The following is a 16157-nucleotide window of genomic DNA, read 5'->3' as shown; positions in this document are numbered from 1 at the left end:
TAATCCCTGAAGGGGATGTTTGTGTCTTTTTTTTATTTCCTCTCTATTTCTCTCTCTCTATTGCTCTGTCTGTTTCCTTTGCAATCGTTTTATTTTTCTAGTTGATGTTTGATGACTGATAACTGATGTCGCAAACACGCGGGACGATCCAATGTACCGGCGAACTCCGACGAGTGAGAGAAGCGCTGGGGCGGGATGGAAAAATTGTTTGGAACAATTTCAATTTTCACACCTTTATGACACTTTCCACCACCTCTCTATGCCTGGCGGGGAAAGGCAAGCAGTGCTATAATGCCATTTTCAATGTGATTACAGTTGTTATTTGCTGTTCTTCTGGTTTGGTTTGTTTCATACCGCGACCGGTCAATGGCGGGTGTTACTACTGCAAGTAACACAGTGTTTGCATGTATATGCTGTCTCTTTACTGTGCTGATTCGATTCAGCACAAACCGTGTTTATGTAGGGAAGCGGAGAAAACTCATTTTCATTTACGGTATGGTTCGTTAGGCTTTACGCCGTTTGAATTCTCGCGCATCTCTGCTATATTGTTGTTGTTTTGTGCCCTATTAGAGGGACGCGATTTCTCGCAACTGCAAAATAAATTGCTTTATGATTGGTACATAAAAATGGCATATGGAAAAATCATAACAATTACAGTATCATAAGGACTATTTTTGAAATTATTTGTTTTGTAAAGATGATTTTCAACAATATATACTCTTGCAGGACAGTATAAACATAACAACGTATAACTCGGTTGGGTTAAAGTGCGTTTTGCATGACTAAACTCATCCGTATGAAGCTCTAATTGTATGCATCCAAAGGGTTTGAAAATCATATTGATGATATGCAGTAACATATTGTTTAAAAATAGGAATCTTTGGTCTATACAGCTTGAAAACTGAATTTCTCAACTGTCATTTGTTCAACATTCATTAGCCAGTTTGTATATTCATTACCTAATTAATGGATGATGTGTTCAACTGAAGTGGATTTTTATAACACTTAAACAAATTATAATTATTTTAATGTTTTTGTTATGCATAGTTTGTCTTATAAAGAGCCATAATCATTTGACCACATTTCGTTAACATAAGTCGATTAATAAATATTATTAATTATTGTTTCCTTACAGGGGTTTCCGAGTCAATTTTCAAAGTCTACAACATTTTTAATTGATTGCGAGATGTTTTTCAACAGCTGTCAAATGCTGTATTTGCATCACAATACAGGGTTTTCCAAGTGACTTTCGAATGTAAACATAGTTATTTACCGCGTGCTACAATCCGCATCAATCTGATATTTCATTTCCATCATAATAATATTTAATTTTATCAGTATGATTTTCAACACGGTTTAAACTGGATTGAGTTTGACAGTTCTTTGTTGTGTATTGAAAATCATGCTGATGAAAATATCAAATTATGATGAAAATTAAAAATATCAAATTGATGTGCATTAACATCTTGCTCGCGATGAATAACAACGTTTACATATGAAACTGACTTGGAAACCCTGTAATGTTTCGGTTCTTCTATATGATTTTCAACACGTCTCAAGCTGGATAGAATTTGACAGTTCTTTGTGATGTGTTGAAAATCATGTGTAAGAGCTGCAATTATATTATGATTCAAATACACCAATTGACAGTTGTTGAAAAACATCTTGGAGGAGGTGTATTTTTATGTGCACATGCGAAAGTGACTTGGAAAAGCCTGTACTGTTTGTAAAAAAAAACCTAGATAGAAAAACTGTATATAGGTGGTTTTACGATACTAGGCTTTGACACTTGGCGGCTGAAATCAAGTCAACACTATAAAACCTCACACCAAACTATCCTCAAATTTTCAGCCTAGTTTATTTCAGGCTGAAAAAAAGCAAACAAATCCGGATTCGTTGCATGCTTGATCAGGTTAGCGCATCAATGATTTTTTTGGTTTGATCAAGGATATATATTGTGTCAAGAAAGGTTAAAAACTGTTTGATTCGATGTTTTACAATTTATTAAACGTACTATAACCCATTTCAAACAGAAAAAATAAAATAAAACGATTTTAAAATGCATCTATGTTGGTAATTGTCAAATGGATACAACCCGGGAAAACGGGAATATATTTGAGTTTGAAAAGTATGAGGTCTGGGGTACAAACGAATGTCAAAATTCTAGTAAAAAACATTGGAAATCCTTAACGACCCTATAGTTTGTAACTAAGTATGATTAGTAGGATAAATTAGTAGGATTCTATTGCTGCAGCAAATAACTGATGAAATAAAACATAAAATTAAAACTTGTTAGATTTTATATGTTGTTCAATGGAACTTTTCACTAATATTTAATACTAAAAAAAAAGTTTTTTGATGAAATGCTATGCCTTAAGTAATAAAGTACTAATTAAATTATCATGCTTCCAAAAATGCGTTAGGAATCAATCAATTTTCCTTTTTTTCAAATCTAATTATACTCAAGCTGTTCTCTTCAGTCGCACTTGCGAATGTTTCGCTTGGAGCATACTTTCCTTATGCGTTGTGAAACGTGTTTCTACACCTTTGCTGTAGAACGTTCCTACCACCCAGGGGGAAATGCCACTAACGCCAGAATATGCAAACGAGAAACAACGAACGAACGAACGAACGTGCTGTGCCTAAGGTCATGCCAAGCACATAGAAGTTCGGAGAAGTAAATAGACAAGGTGACAAACCTGCCGTGTGCCGACCACCATTGTTGCGCAGCCTCGTTGTGTGTGTTGCCGTCCATACCCCCCTGCCCATCCCATCATCAAGCGGTTGTCCTCACGGGGAAACACTCCAACCAGCACCGAACGATCACGCTCCGGTAACAATGATAATCATATTTTCTATATTGAAAATTACTATAATAGTCATTCTACTGTTTAAAAAGGTGTGATAAAGGTAATTGAGCGTAGCATCGGCACAAATGGAAAATTTCCGTAGACTCGGTGTCCCATCAGGTCGGTTGGTGGTGGAACAGGTGCTGAAAGCTAACCATATTTTAGTCGACTGCTCATCCTGCCAACAAAATGGAGCCTAGTAATTCAATTTTTGCCCGGAATGGAAATAGTTTGCTCCGGGTGTATGCTGGTTGTGGAGGAATTGTTCGGTGTGCTGTAGTGCTTTGTTTAAAATGGGCTTTTAAGCAGTTTTTGGGATATTGTTCGTTAAGGTTATTATTAGTAACTGAAGCTTATTTTGTTTGAAATTGATTTGAAAGATTTGGTATAGAAGATTTTGCTGCCTTTAAAACCAATCCAATGATTTTGATACGAAAATGTGTTTCTACTGGCATATTCTCAAAGTACAATTCATCTTACACTTGTTTCTTTCAACTCGTTCTCGCTCCTTCGATTCGAAAGAGCTTAGCGACAACATTTTGTCAACATTGGCTCTACCACCATTACGAATTTTCCATTCGAAATTTCCACCCAATACGATACATTCGCTTTGTTGTATGGAAGAATGTACCGAAGAATGTAAAAGGATATGCTTTATATCCCTTTACAAAGACTTCACATGAAACCAGCACAAAATAGTTGCGTTATTCAATGGAGGAATTTCCACTGCACCAATTCTTCTCAATCCCATCACATAGCGCGCCGGTGTTTGTTGTGAATAGCAACGCGTGGAAAAGGATTTTCCAACACAATTCTTATTCCTCGGCGTTTTTTTTTCTTGCTTTTTGTATCCGCAGAATAGCTGCTCAATGTGCGGTGATTCGGTTGACGGCAAAGCTTTTCTGGTACAGCGATCGTAAGCGTGCGGCGGCACCAAAGTCACACCTTAAAAAACGGGAAGCCTTTTTAAATCCTTTACCAACCATCGGTGGGTTGCCTGCCGCAAAACCGTATTTATTTTACACGATTCATACGGGAAAGAATTGCAAAATGATTGATTGATATTGCCTTTCTAGCGAAAGAAATGTTGGTCCTGACGAAATAATGAGTGTATCCATTTTCCAAATTCATCGGTATCGCTCAACGAAGCACGAAGCATCTCATTTATCGCTGGTGCCAAGTACGAAAGCAATCACCAAAGGTGTAAATAGGGCAAAGTGTGATGTACACGGTAGGATGAATTAATCGAAATATAATTCTCCACAACCTCGTATGTCGGCCCCAACGTACGTAGACGCGAGGAAATCAGTTTTACGATCGTACCTTTTCCCATCCCAGCAAATGAGTTTTCTCACGTGTGTATTTTCAATAATAAAAAAGCTCTTCCTTTCTCGTGACTCGTGTTATACTTATATGTATCAAAATTATGGGACAATTTTTTACCTGATTAAGCACGGGATGATCGGGTCGTAAATGTGTTTTCAGCTTCTTCGTTCATTATGGGTCCTAAATTCGATTGTGTGATTGGTAAAAGCTTCAGCAGCAAATGGAAAGCTTTATGAGGCTGAGATTGGATGTGTTTGGTGTCCTTTTTTTACCGTGCCGCGATGAAAAGCGATTAAGATTAAGAAGGTGATGGTTTCTCGGATCCTTGTGGATGATCTGGGACGTTCGTTAGGATCCCGCCCATTGGAAAGCAATTCTTTCGAAACAGATTTCCAATTTTTATTCAAAATACAATTATTACCCATTTTTTACTTGAACAGTTCAAATTGTGGTTGAGCTTCAACTATTCTTGATTTTATTTAAAAGAGATCTGCTCTGAAGCGAAAAGTTAAATAATAAATTTCTATAACTAGTGTAAAAAAACAAACAAATATTGAGTAAATCAAGAGTAACAAGAAACCAGTTCAACCAACTATAAACGACAACCTGTTCTTTCAAGAAGGAGCGTTTTTCGGTTGCACTTTCCAGAACCATTCTACCAAAAACCTCCGGAAAAAAGACCCGGAAATGAAACACGTACCGATAAAATGAGAAAATCAACTCGTACACTCTCCCCGCACAGCGTGCCCAGTACGACACGGGCCCGCCTGCCTGCACCGGGAGCGTTGTAATATTAAAGATCTGTCAAGGGCCTTTTTATGGACCACTTTTAGTGCGAGAAGGTCCTTTGTGGCACCACAACAAAAAAGGGAATGGAAAAGACAAACGCTCCACCCGCAGAAAGAAAGAAAGATTGGGTGGTGCAATAAATGAAACCTTCGTTCCTCGGTGGAAAAAATAAGAAAAGAAAATGGATCGTACAGTTTGGATGGCCGCTGCGTTCGAACGACACCCAGACCAACCAGACCGGATGGGGAAAAACATTGGCGAGTGTGTGTGGATGTATTAAAAAAAAACCCAGAATGGAAGGGCAAACGGAGGGTGTGCAATAGGAAAGATATATATCCGTGATAACATCGTTAACGTTTTGTGCAGCTCACTCTCGGTGTGTGCCATTATATGCCAAACACAAAGACAGGAAGAAAGGAAACTCCGGCCCAACATAATGGCTCCTTTCATTGGCTCCTTTTTTGCCACCAGCCAAGGGCAGGGCGTGAGCTGAGCCACCTCTTCTTTGTGTCGCTGAGAGGTGGCTTGAAAAGAAAAGGCCACAAGCAAATTGACAGCAGCGTGGATAAGAGCTGCAGAGCGAATGCCTGTGCACCACTGGGGATGTGGTTTCATTTTTAGCTAATGTCTCAAGCTTTTCCCTTTTTTTCCTTTGCGACTTTGGTGGCGGACGCGTGGAGTGTTGTCCCATAGACGGTATCGTTCTTTTTTGTTCTTTTTTGTGTCCCGTTCTCGACCTCGGATGGTTTGTTAGTATTCCGGAGTGGTAGAGAAAAGCCAAAAAGAATGGCTTTCTTTTCTCTGTGCCTGGTGAGGTGGTGTGACGGTACACCATACTCGAGCGCTGTTATCATTGTACACCAACCATCGAGAAGCCGTCAGTTGGTGAGGTGCAACTGGGAGCTTTTGATTCGTCAAGAAATGATACGTTCAGAGAGCAAGGAATAACATTTTTCAAAGAATTGTTTTTTTTTTTTTCAATATTGCTTAGCGCTTAACAGTTACTATGGGAAAGGATTCTTTCTAGATATGGATGAGACATTTATTGAAAATATTATTAAAATTTATTTGGGGTGATCGGAAGAAATAGTTTGATCATGTAAATGTTGTGATTCTTTGAGTTCTTGGAGCATTGGAATTCCATGCAATCGACCTAGGATTAAGAACATGTACATAAAAAGGAATAGTCTTTGAAACTAGGACTAATATTGAAAATTCAATTTCAAATTTGGCGAAGATCCAACAGGAGCAAACTTAAGAACTAAGAATGTTCAGTACGGTGTTGGTCTGCTATAGGAAAATGACGAGACAACAGGAACTAAGGATATCGATTGAATTCCAAAACATTTGCAACAAGCGACTTAGGGTTAGAAATAGTTCATACACCGTTTTTTTAGTTAACTTGACCGGGAAATCTGACAGTGGGGCCCTTCACGATTCTAGTGAGCTTTTTGTATGGAGTTTGACAGTTGGAGGATGAAATCATGTAAACACTCCATACAAATCCACACACAAAACTAGCCTGCAATTTTTAGTCTAGCTTATTCTAGCCTCAAAACTAGAATTAGATTTGAGTACCTGCTCGAAAAATAGCAAAACAAGGTGATGTTCACATTTATCCCAAGGTGCAAAGATCAAATGATGGAATCCAGAATCAAAGTGTATGAAGTCCAGGTGGTCTCATAGCATGTTTTTTATAACCAAATTTGAATATCACTTTTTGACAGAATGGGTGACAAATTTTGTTCAAACAAGTTTTCTGGAGGCTTGACGAATACACAAAACACTTAGAATCTTCATTCAGAAACAGAAGCGATAAAAATCAGCCTTCTAAATTCATACACCTTGGGATAAACCCACCTGTATATTATACCTACTTAGATAGCTGCTCGAAAACTGCTATGAAATGCAAACAGCTGACAGGCTGAAATTTCAGCCTAAGAACTTAAAACGGAAAGGACCCCAGTAATAGTATACGAGATTGGGTATGGCCAGAACTTTTCAGTGTTGTGACCTTGACATTTGCGCAAAGTTTTTGACGAAGTTGCATTGCGCAGATCGCAGCCTTAGAAAGCAATTATGAATATCAGCAAGTTAACATGTTGGCCTATTTTATCGTGTCAAGTTAGTCTTACGTATAGTTATGTAGGCTCGTTATAATCAGATGACTAAATATACAAAATGCCGGTATCGTAGTACAGTCGTCAACTCGTACGACTTAACAAAATGCCCGTCATGGGTTCAATCCCCAAATAGACCGCGCCGCCATACGTAGGACTGACTATCCTGCTATGGGGGCGAATCAATTAGTCACTGAAAGCCAAGCCCACAAGTGGGTACAGGCAGGCCTTGACCGACATCGGTTGTTGAGCCAAAAAGAAGAAGAAGAAGAAATATACAAAAACTAATACGAATACCGCCATCGTCAATAAGGATGATACTTCGGACCATCTTTCTTCTCTATCTATGTTAACGACCTTTGTTACCTTGTTCTTAAGCGGTAAAGGATGAACACGATTGGAAGTCTTAAGCCGTCCGGCTAATGTAGGCCTTACTGGAGCGTCGGGTGAGAAATTGTATGAGGAATTCCTCCTTTTCTCGGGCCTCGTCTGCAGAAGCGATTCTGGATGTCATTGATGATTTTTTTTTGGAACAAATTTATACTGCAACAGCCACAATTTTATTGATACGACTATCATTTGGGAAAACTGGCTGCAAGTTTTAGGGATTATATCAACTCGAAGCAGAAGCAGCTGCTAAGTTTGATTGTTAGAAACTTCAGCTAGTACTACGACCTAACTTGCACCAATTCTACATTCTGTGTTATTAAACGCACCACCCTGGAATATTGTTGTCCCGTCTTGTGTTCTCGGGTGAATTTAGAGGTTTATTTTTCGATTTGTTCCGTATTTTTTACATTAAAAAATGAATGATAAACAATCATAGCATGCTTCATCACGAGCGATAATCGTTGAAGCATTTTTAAAATATTCTAGTCTTTTTTAAATGCTACTCAATTTTTTTAGGAAACCGTGGGTTTCCAAACAATTAGACCGTTTTTTCTAAAGTTCCCTTCCATTGACTTATCATTTGCTGGCGGAATTGCTTTCAAAAGAGGAGCTCTTTTTTTCCTTAAGAGTTCTATGCTATCCTTAGAAGAGCTCCTTTTCTTCCCCGTATTTTCGACACATTAGTTTTGTTCCTCCAGTTTTACATGTTCGGTTCACGGGTACTTAGAAACACATTTAACTTATCACCATTCTGATGCGCGAGAAGGGATAACCATCGTACTAAATACTAAAACTCCACGATACACATGTGCTGTGTTCTGGTTGATTTTCTGCGAAAAAACGATTTTCAGCGACACTCTCTTCAGTTGCATCTTGATGATATTTCCTCTCAAGGTAGGGTTTGGATATTTGTTTGTGAATTTCAGACATGAGATTTGAGAGAAAAGATAATTGAACGAAAATGTATGATTAATATTAATTAGTGAAAACAAAACTGAAACAAAAATAACTCTTCTTTCCCCCTTTATATCCCGTCCGATTAATACTACACGGAAAGTGTACATCCTTCCACTTGGGCACATTATTTCCTTTCCTCATTATGTTCCTCATTTTATAAGTACAATTATCAAACCACCGAAGCTCGCTCGGCAACGGTTAAATACCGCTGCATTAGTGACGCAGTTAAGCGATGCTGTACATCTTTTTGGGGAAGAGTTTTCTTTCCGCGAAGTGAAGTTTGCCAAGCAATCGGTATAAATTGTGGCTCTAAACAAACGAAGCGCTTCACCCAAACTGTGTGTGGCTGTGTGTGTATGCACCCGGATGTTTGCCGCAACGATAAATTACCGCGTTGCAAAAGTTTAGACATTCCTGAGCGTAAACATCGCGCAAAGCACCGCGCAAAGTGGTGTGCGGCGCGCGTTCAAGTATTTCCGCTGGAAAGTGTTCAGCGCTTTTGCTCAATTTTACCTTCCGGCATAAGTTTCGGGCGGAAATGGTGCATTCTGTTGGAATTCATGGTAAAACAGAGCCACTTGTTTTCCCGCTTGTTTTCCCTCGACAAAGTACTTCAGTAGCAAGGTTCACGCTGAAGGCGGAAGAAAAATCGCGCGATTGCGTTCCATTTGGGTAGACCGAGAGCGAAGAGGGTGTCGTGTAAGGATAGATATCGCAAATAATATATTTCTCCATGCCAGCCGGTACCCGCCGGAGACTGAAATGACAACGCACGCTAGTGTGGGCAAACCAAATGGAGTGGCAGCGACACTTGTTGGTAGATGTTTCGAATGTAGTTTCCTTACACTCGAGAAACATAAAGCGACAATCGGATGTAGTTGCAGCCAAGGATAGGGTACGTTCGCGAGCAATTAATTCGAAATCAGCAGACTGATCTAAATATCCACGCCCTGCCCATTTTTTTGGTTTCGTGTATGACTAATGTCGAAATATTTACTATGCATTCGAAATGTTCTGTTTCGATAGCGCTTTTATGATTGTTGTGCCTTCGTGGAACAAACCCCGAAAGATAATCAAACTAAACGATGCACGGAAAATAGAAAAACAACCATTTTTATCTTACATTTTTACACACAGATACAGCGAAACGAAACCCAACCCTTGCAAACCGAATCAATGAGTTCTATTGATAAACTGATCGTGAACCATAAAACTGTTCGGTTATCGGCAAACGAACAAAAGCAAATAGGAGCATAAACACCAGCGAAGGAACCAACCAACCAACCAACCAACCCAGCCTTTGTGCGAATGCAAAGCGCAATATTGTTGTGCGGTTGTGAGTGTTTCTTGTGTATTTGCTGTGCTTATCAATTGGAGGAAGAATTCATTGTCGTTGCAGGCGAGTTTTTGTACTCAAACAGAAGGGGGAACTGTTTTTTTTTCGTCGGGCATGATCATGCTGCTTTTGTACGGATACCTAGTGTAAATGTGGTTTGATGAATCGATAAAGTTCGATACGACAATAATAATCCATTACCGCTGGGGTCCAAGTGAGAGTGTTTGCTGTACAGAGTGCTAAACTAATTTCAATTGTATATGCTCATTGAATGTAGAACAGACCACGATAGAACGACATTATTTGTGGAATATTGAAAGGTATATGAAATAATAGATTTTTAACGATGGCATGAAATTTATTTTTAATCATTAACAATTGGGATCTTTTCGAACCTAACAAGCTCATAATCGTTTTAATTGCAAATCGCGCAACAACACAACTATTGTTGTAATTAATTTTTACAATAACTTAAAATTACAATAACTGGAGGAAAACCAAACATACTCAGAGAATTATAGCCATACACGCATAACTGATGATAGTTATAGATCCTGTTGATATGGTAACAACTGTGTTAGCTGTATGATAATCTAACTATTGAGCTTCCAAGTTTATGACATGTCTTGCGTGAAGATTCCAAGATAAATTGTTTTTACATTGGAAGGTTGTATCCAAATTGTTTTTGTATCCCTGAAATGGCCGTGGATAGTATTCAGAGTGGCAGGCTGAATCCTTTATTAATCTGTGAAATAAGTGAAATGTTACTGATTCAATTTGAGCTCAGATATGTTATAAGTCTAATCAATGGCAGGTTTACAGTGTCGGTGACCCTAAGCAGTAAGAATAGTTGAGGCCCTCTGTACATGTTAATTATTATTAACGGTCGATTCGCTGGCACAGTGTTATTTCTTGTGATTCCCGAAAGAGGACGACACAGACAGTGTTTAGTGTGGTCAACGTCTATCACAGATCGGGTTGAGCATTTCCGAAGGATCCCGATCTAGGCTAAGCGAAAGATGCAAGGTCACTCTTTCGTCGAAGCCCACGACAAGTGACGGATTTTTTAGCGTCTCTTATGAAAAAAATTAATAATAAGACAGCTTAAAAACGCTTGTTTTCTATTTAATTTGCATATTCCGGGCGAAAGAAAGAGTCCTGTTGCAGTGTGTAACAGTACATGATTACCGGGGGGCACCCAGCACCTTGTATTATGTTGGCTAATGTAGTCAATTTCAATTTTGTTGCTGCCGTAGGGGGAGGAGTTCTCTGGGTTCGTCCTTTTCATAAAGTTTTTTGTATTATGTATGCTTGAGTACACCATATGTAAGGCTCGCCTCAAACATGCCACAGTGTACACACACAAATGACAGGATCCTGTGTCATTCTACAGGTTGTGCCGATGGAAAACGAATCAGGTCATCAAATCGACCATATAATAACGCGCATTCTCCAATAACTTTGGACGATCCTGAAGACACCAATGAAGGTACTATCAAGCATTATCAAACAGTGTATTTTAGGATGAACATCTAACTATACGAGAGCCCATTACGGCGAACGGTAGAATAATGAACCAGCAACAATAATGTAGAAAATAGGAGTAGACTTTAAAAGTCTGAATAATAGTTTTCATGGACAACAGTATTAAAAATGATTATGCATGCCCCATTCACTAGCGGGATCAATTAGATCAAAATATGTGTACAGAGTTAGAATGAAGCTTGAAGATTAGTACTCACAACTTGAAAATGCTTATATTTTTACTTTGATCGTAACTAAGTTTGTAATTCTTGATTTAATTCTATTGCATGTTATTTTAACATAAAAATTACCAAGTTAACGTAAAAAGATATCTGCCAAAAGGAACTGCACGTTTGATATCTACACCAGTGCTTTGTACGATGATCGCCTTTTGTGATGATGGAACTGCTAGGACTTATTTCTGAATGTCTTTAATGGCTTGGAAAAAAACATACTTTTCACCAAACAGGAGCATTTTCTGGGGATTTAATCAGATGCTTCAAACCCACAAATCAAACGTATTATCAGATAAACAAATGTCATAAGTCAATCGAAGATGAATTCACTCTTACCTTCCCTCTGAAGTTCTTATCGAACCATTCTAATGCCACCAAAAGACCAAAGACTCTTTTAGCAAGTATATTTTGTTTCTAGCCCTGCTTCTCTCACTTATTGTTTAACACTACTGTGTACAATCAAACCATTTCTTTCTGGGCGGTGTCCTTTTGTGTGGCTTTTATTTGTTTCTGTACCACCACAGCATCCGACCAAACACAAGTATCAAATTTCGTTTCGTTCGGCATTTCCGGGTTCCTCGGAGCAGGCTCAAACGACGCCAACCGCACAATAAAACCGTTTGACCGGAAATAAGGCGATTCTTATCGGTGTTGTAGCAATCGGGGAAATCTGGCATTTGCTACTTAAGGAAGTGTTTTGTTTGTAGCTTATGAAATAAAGATATTAAGTATAAGAATTGTAAAGAATGTTTGAAAACTTGGAAAATGCTTGCCGCTTTATTATGTTATTATATTTCAACAAAGTAACTTCTCTTTGGCACAGTAGCTCTCGGTGATTTTTCCCATTGTAAAATGGTGCTTCATCGTCAACTGTTTGCTGCTGCGCGGTTATCAAATTATTCTAATTCAATCACGCTCTAAAACCTTTGCTGTAAAATTGCCAGTTAATGAAGTTGACTGGCTGGCGCTTACACACTGCTGCCTTTTGATGCCGCCTTTTCGAGCAGATTGGGAAAAATGTGTTCACTGGATAATTGCTTCACCGGGAATTAGTACGAATTCAGCTGCAAATGAGCCACCATTCATTGGGGGCACGACGCTACAGAAGAACCCAGCCAGCTAACATCGAACAAGCCCCCGCTCTAAGGTTTGCGATTGGTGGAAAGCGTTGAACGTTGAATTTCACTTACAAGATTATATACGCGTGTGTGTGTGTTTTTTTTTCTTAAAATTTCACCTTCTAAGTATTGGGAAAAAGTTTGTTCTCCTTTCCAACAAAGGAAAACATAATCTGTAAAATAATCTAACATCTCTCTGGTTTCCACTTAACCCACCCGCCTTTCGGGTCCTTCTTTTCTGACCGTTTGTCGCATAACGCAACATAATATTGCTCAAAGAAAAGCAAAAAAAGAACCAAGGAAGGCTTCCTCCTCATCCACTTTGTGCCGAACTTTTGGCTGGTCCCATTTTATGGCTCCAGTGGAATGGTGCGCCCGTCCCGAAGAAAAGACCCGACGAAGATCCCGGAAAATTGCTTCATTATCGCTGATACCGTTTTTATGGCGCGCACACACAATCTTCCGCACTTTGCACAAAAGAAGGCACCTCTAGAAATGGCGTGGCAGCGAATGGCATTTTTCACCAAATCTTAAACGTTCTAGCAGCGGGTGGTGATGCTGGGTTTTTGGAAAACTTAATTAGGTACAAAAGAAGCTTATTATGATTTAATGCTTGTTTGTTCGTTTGTTTGGTTCCTTTTCTTTTTCGGGCAGCTGAATGGTCCGGGTCGGGTGGCTTTTGTGTGGGACTGGGGTGGGTGTTGCAGGACTGTTTGTGTTGATTCTTGGTGACTGTTTGGCAGACAAGAACCGAAATAAATAAAACCCAAAGATTCCAAGTGAAGTTAGCCGAACTTTTCAATTCGTATTTTCAAAATCCTCAGAACGAGGCTTTTGCTTAGCACGAACACATTCTTCCAATTCTTTCAAGCTCGTGTCTTATTTAACTTGCTCATAATGCTTTTATGCTTCTTTACATTAACCGCCCTATTTCGCTACAAATCATAACCTAACTCCCACCATTTAACCAACCAAGCAAGCGTGTTATCTTCCACGCCTTGATGTTTTGTGCAAACATTAAGCAAAGCGATAAGCAGCAACAGCAGCAACACTTCACTTTCGTTGCACTTCATTTGTTTCACTTTTGCGCGCCTTTCATTCCCCTGTGTTTTTACCCCCGCAGTGGCAACTTCATCATCATCGCTCTTCAACCCCCTAACAACCCCTGACACACACAGTGAGACTGAAGCTCGTCCCGAAATGAAGTGATTACCGTTTGATTGTTCCACCTCTCCGCCCAGGCTCAAACGATCAACGGCACTGGGAGTTGATTCTTCGCCACTACACCCTGCGAGGAGCTACGAGAAAGGCAGTATTTGTACAGATTTGTGCGGTAGGGTAGGGTCCTTTTCCACACACACGCAAACGGGGCGCTGTAGGCGTTTTTCACCCGCTGTGTGCGAACGCCGGTGTGAACAACAACAATTTGCTCGGTTGATTTCCATCGGTAAACGGTTGCGGTGTTGATGTCAATGAAAACAGCTCTAGAGAACCAACCGAGAGGGGTCGGTGCTTCTTCTGACGGTTTTGGAAAAATTGTCAGATAAACCGACGAGCACCGCCGCTGCACGTGGAGTAATAATTTCTTATTTATTTTGCCACTTCAATCTTCCCCCTCGGCTCCTTTTCTGTGTTTGACTTTACGTACCAGTCTATTATTTTAGTGTGCGTCATGCGGAAAATTGTGAATTATAGTAGTCAAAATTGAACTTTTATGCTGATTATTTTTCTTTTTCATGTTTTATTGCAATTATATATTTAGTATATATATAAGTTATTGTAACTTTAATAACTAAATTATATATTAAATTTAATGATATATAACTTTTTAGTAATGCTTTAAAAAGGTTTCTTTCCAACTAAAATAATACATATACTTCTTTGAATCACAGTTTATATTATTAATAAAATAAATATCAAATACGATCAATGATTTTTAATAAGCTGCGTATGTTTTCAAAATTACATAAATTCAATTTCCACCTCAAACTCCACTGTGCAACTCTTCTTCACCCGCATCTTGAGCCGATTTGTTTCTTTCAATTTTCCCCTTGTCATACAGACACACAGGGAGTGTTGATAAGCCTCTAAGAAAGGGAAAGTATGCTACCGTTCAAGGGTAAATGAGGGGGAAATTAATTTTCCCAAAAGACAAGGGGACCGAGATTTAAGCCGTCTTTGTTTATGCCTTGAGCTGTGTAAAGCAAATTGAAAAGTGACTTTTTGTGGAACAGGATTTTACTTCGGAAATGGTAAACAAACGACCAACCAATGGATATTCGTATAGCACTAAGCTAACTCCATGGTCCGCAGGTGAGAATTTGAGGTAGCAAGTGGCAGCTAAACGTGATTTGAATGTCACCTTTATGAGCACCTTTTGGGGTTCGCGGCCTAAGTTCCCGATTGTACTCCAGTTCGACCTGCCAGTCGTTAGCTCGGGGGTTACGGCTTCCGTTATCATTTGGCAGAAACCGGAAGTGGGCCAAAAATGGGCTATTCTTTTGCGGGTGCTTCACGTTCTCCTCTGCACATCATACAAGAGGGAAAAGCGAGCACATTAAGAGTCAATTCACGCATCGCTGTGTCACCTGTCGCCGTCGTCCACCCTCACGTCGCACGTACGCAAACGGATAACAATGAGTGTTAATAAAAGAATCATCATTCCATCCTCCCGCTTGTGTGTGTGTATTCCCACCGGTTCTCGATCGAGGTGAGATTTTGATTGATTTTTTTATATTTAAATTCGCTTTGTTATTTACATGCGATGCCGATGGATGCTGTGTGAGCTTTGAACTGTGTGTGCGAGGATGCTGCTGATGATGATGGGTTGTTTGTGACGAAAAATGTTGCCCCGATGAGATACATGTGCGCGCGCCCTTTGGGTGCTTTTATCTCCGGCACATACATACAGTTTTGCACTGTGCAAGGGTTGTGTACCCCTTTTTGGCAACACCGATCACGTCCAGCGGCCCTGTAACAAAGCAAATGATGGTCATCCGGTGAAAAGTCGGGAATAATACGCGGGCGTTTTGTGCAAAAACTGGTCCCCGTATTCTGTCCTCGCTGGGCCGGCTATTGTGTACGCACAACAATAACGTGAATGCAACAATTGATGAAAGGATGGCTTTGATTTTGAGGGAGGTGTTGCTTTTTCGGGGAACAGTGAGAATAAAAGTGATATTTTACATGAAGTTATAATAATTGCTTTGAATATTTGGGCTTGAAAGCTGCAAGAAATTAGGATATCCAGAAGAGTTCCTAATTGGAAATAAAAACATTACTTTATAATAGTATCTCTTTCGTAGTATTTTCTTTCTTTTGAAGATGGAGAAACCTGTTTTCTTTCTGTAGATGCTATTTATAGGGCATTGGATTGTTATTTTTGAACACAGACGACGTTAGGATATTCGCAGAATGATTGAGAATTGTGATCTGAAATGAAACTCCCACGGAGATACTCAGGTTTACTACACAGAAAAAAAGAGTTCGAACTTCTTGGGGGAGATTCGAGA

This window comes from Anopheles gambiae, chromosome 3 (genome assembly GCF_943734735.2).
Source record: "Anopheles gambiae chromosome 3, idAnoGambNW_F1_1, whole genome shotgun sequence".
Lineage (NCBI taxonomy): Eukaryota > Metazoa > Arthropoda > Insecta > Diptera > Culicidae > Anopheles > Anopheles gambiae.
The sequence above is the reverse complement of the archived record's forward strand: the minus strand, read 5'-3'. Positions refer to the sequence as shown.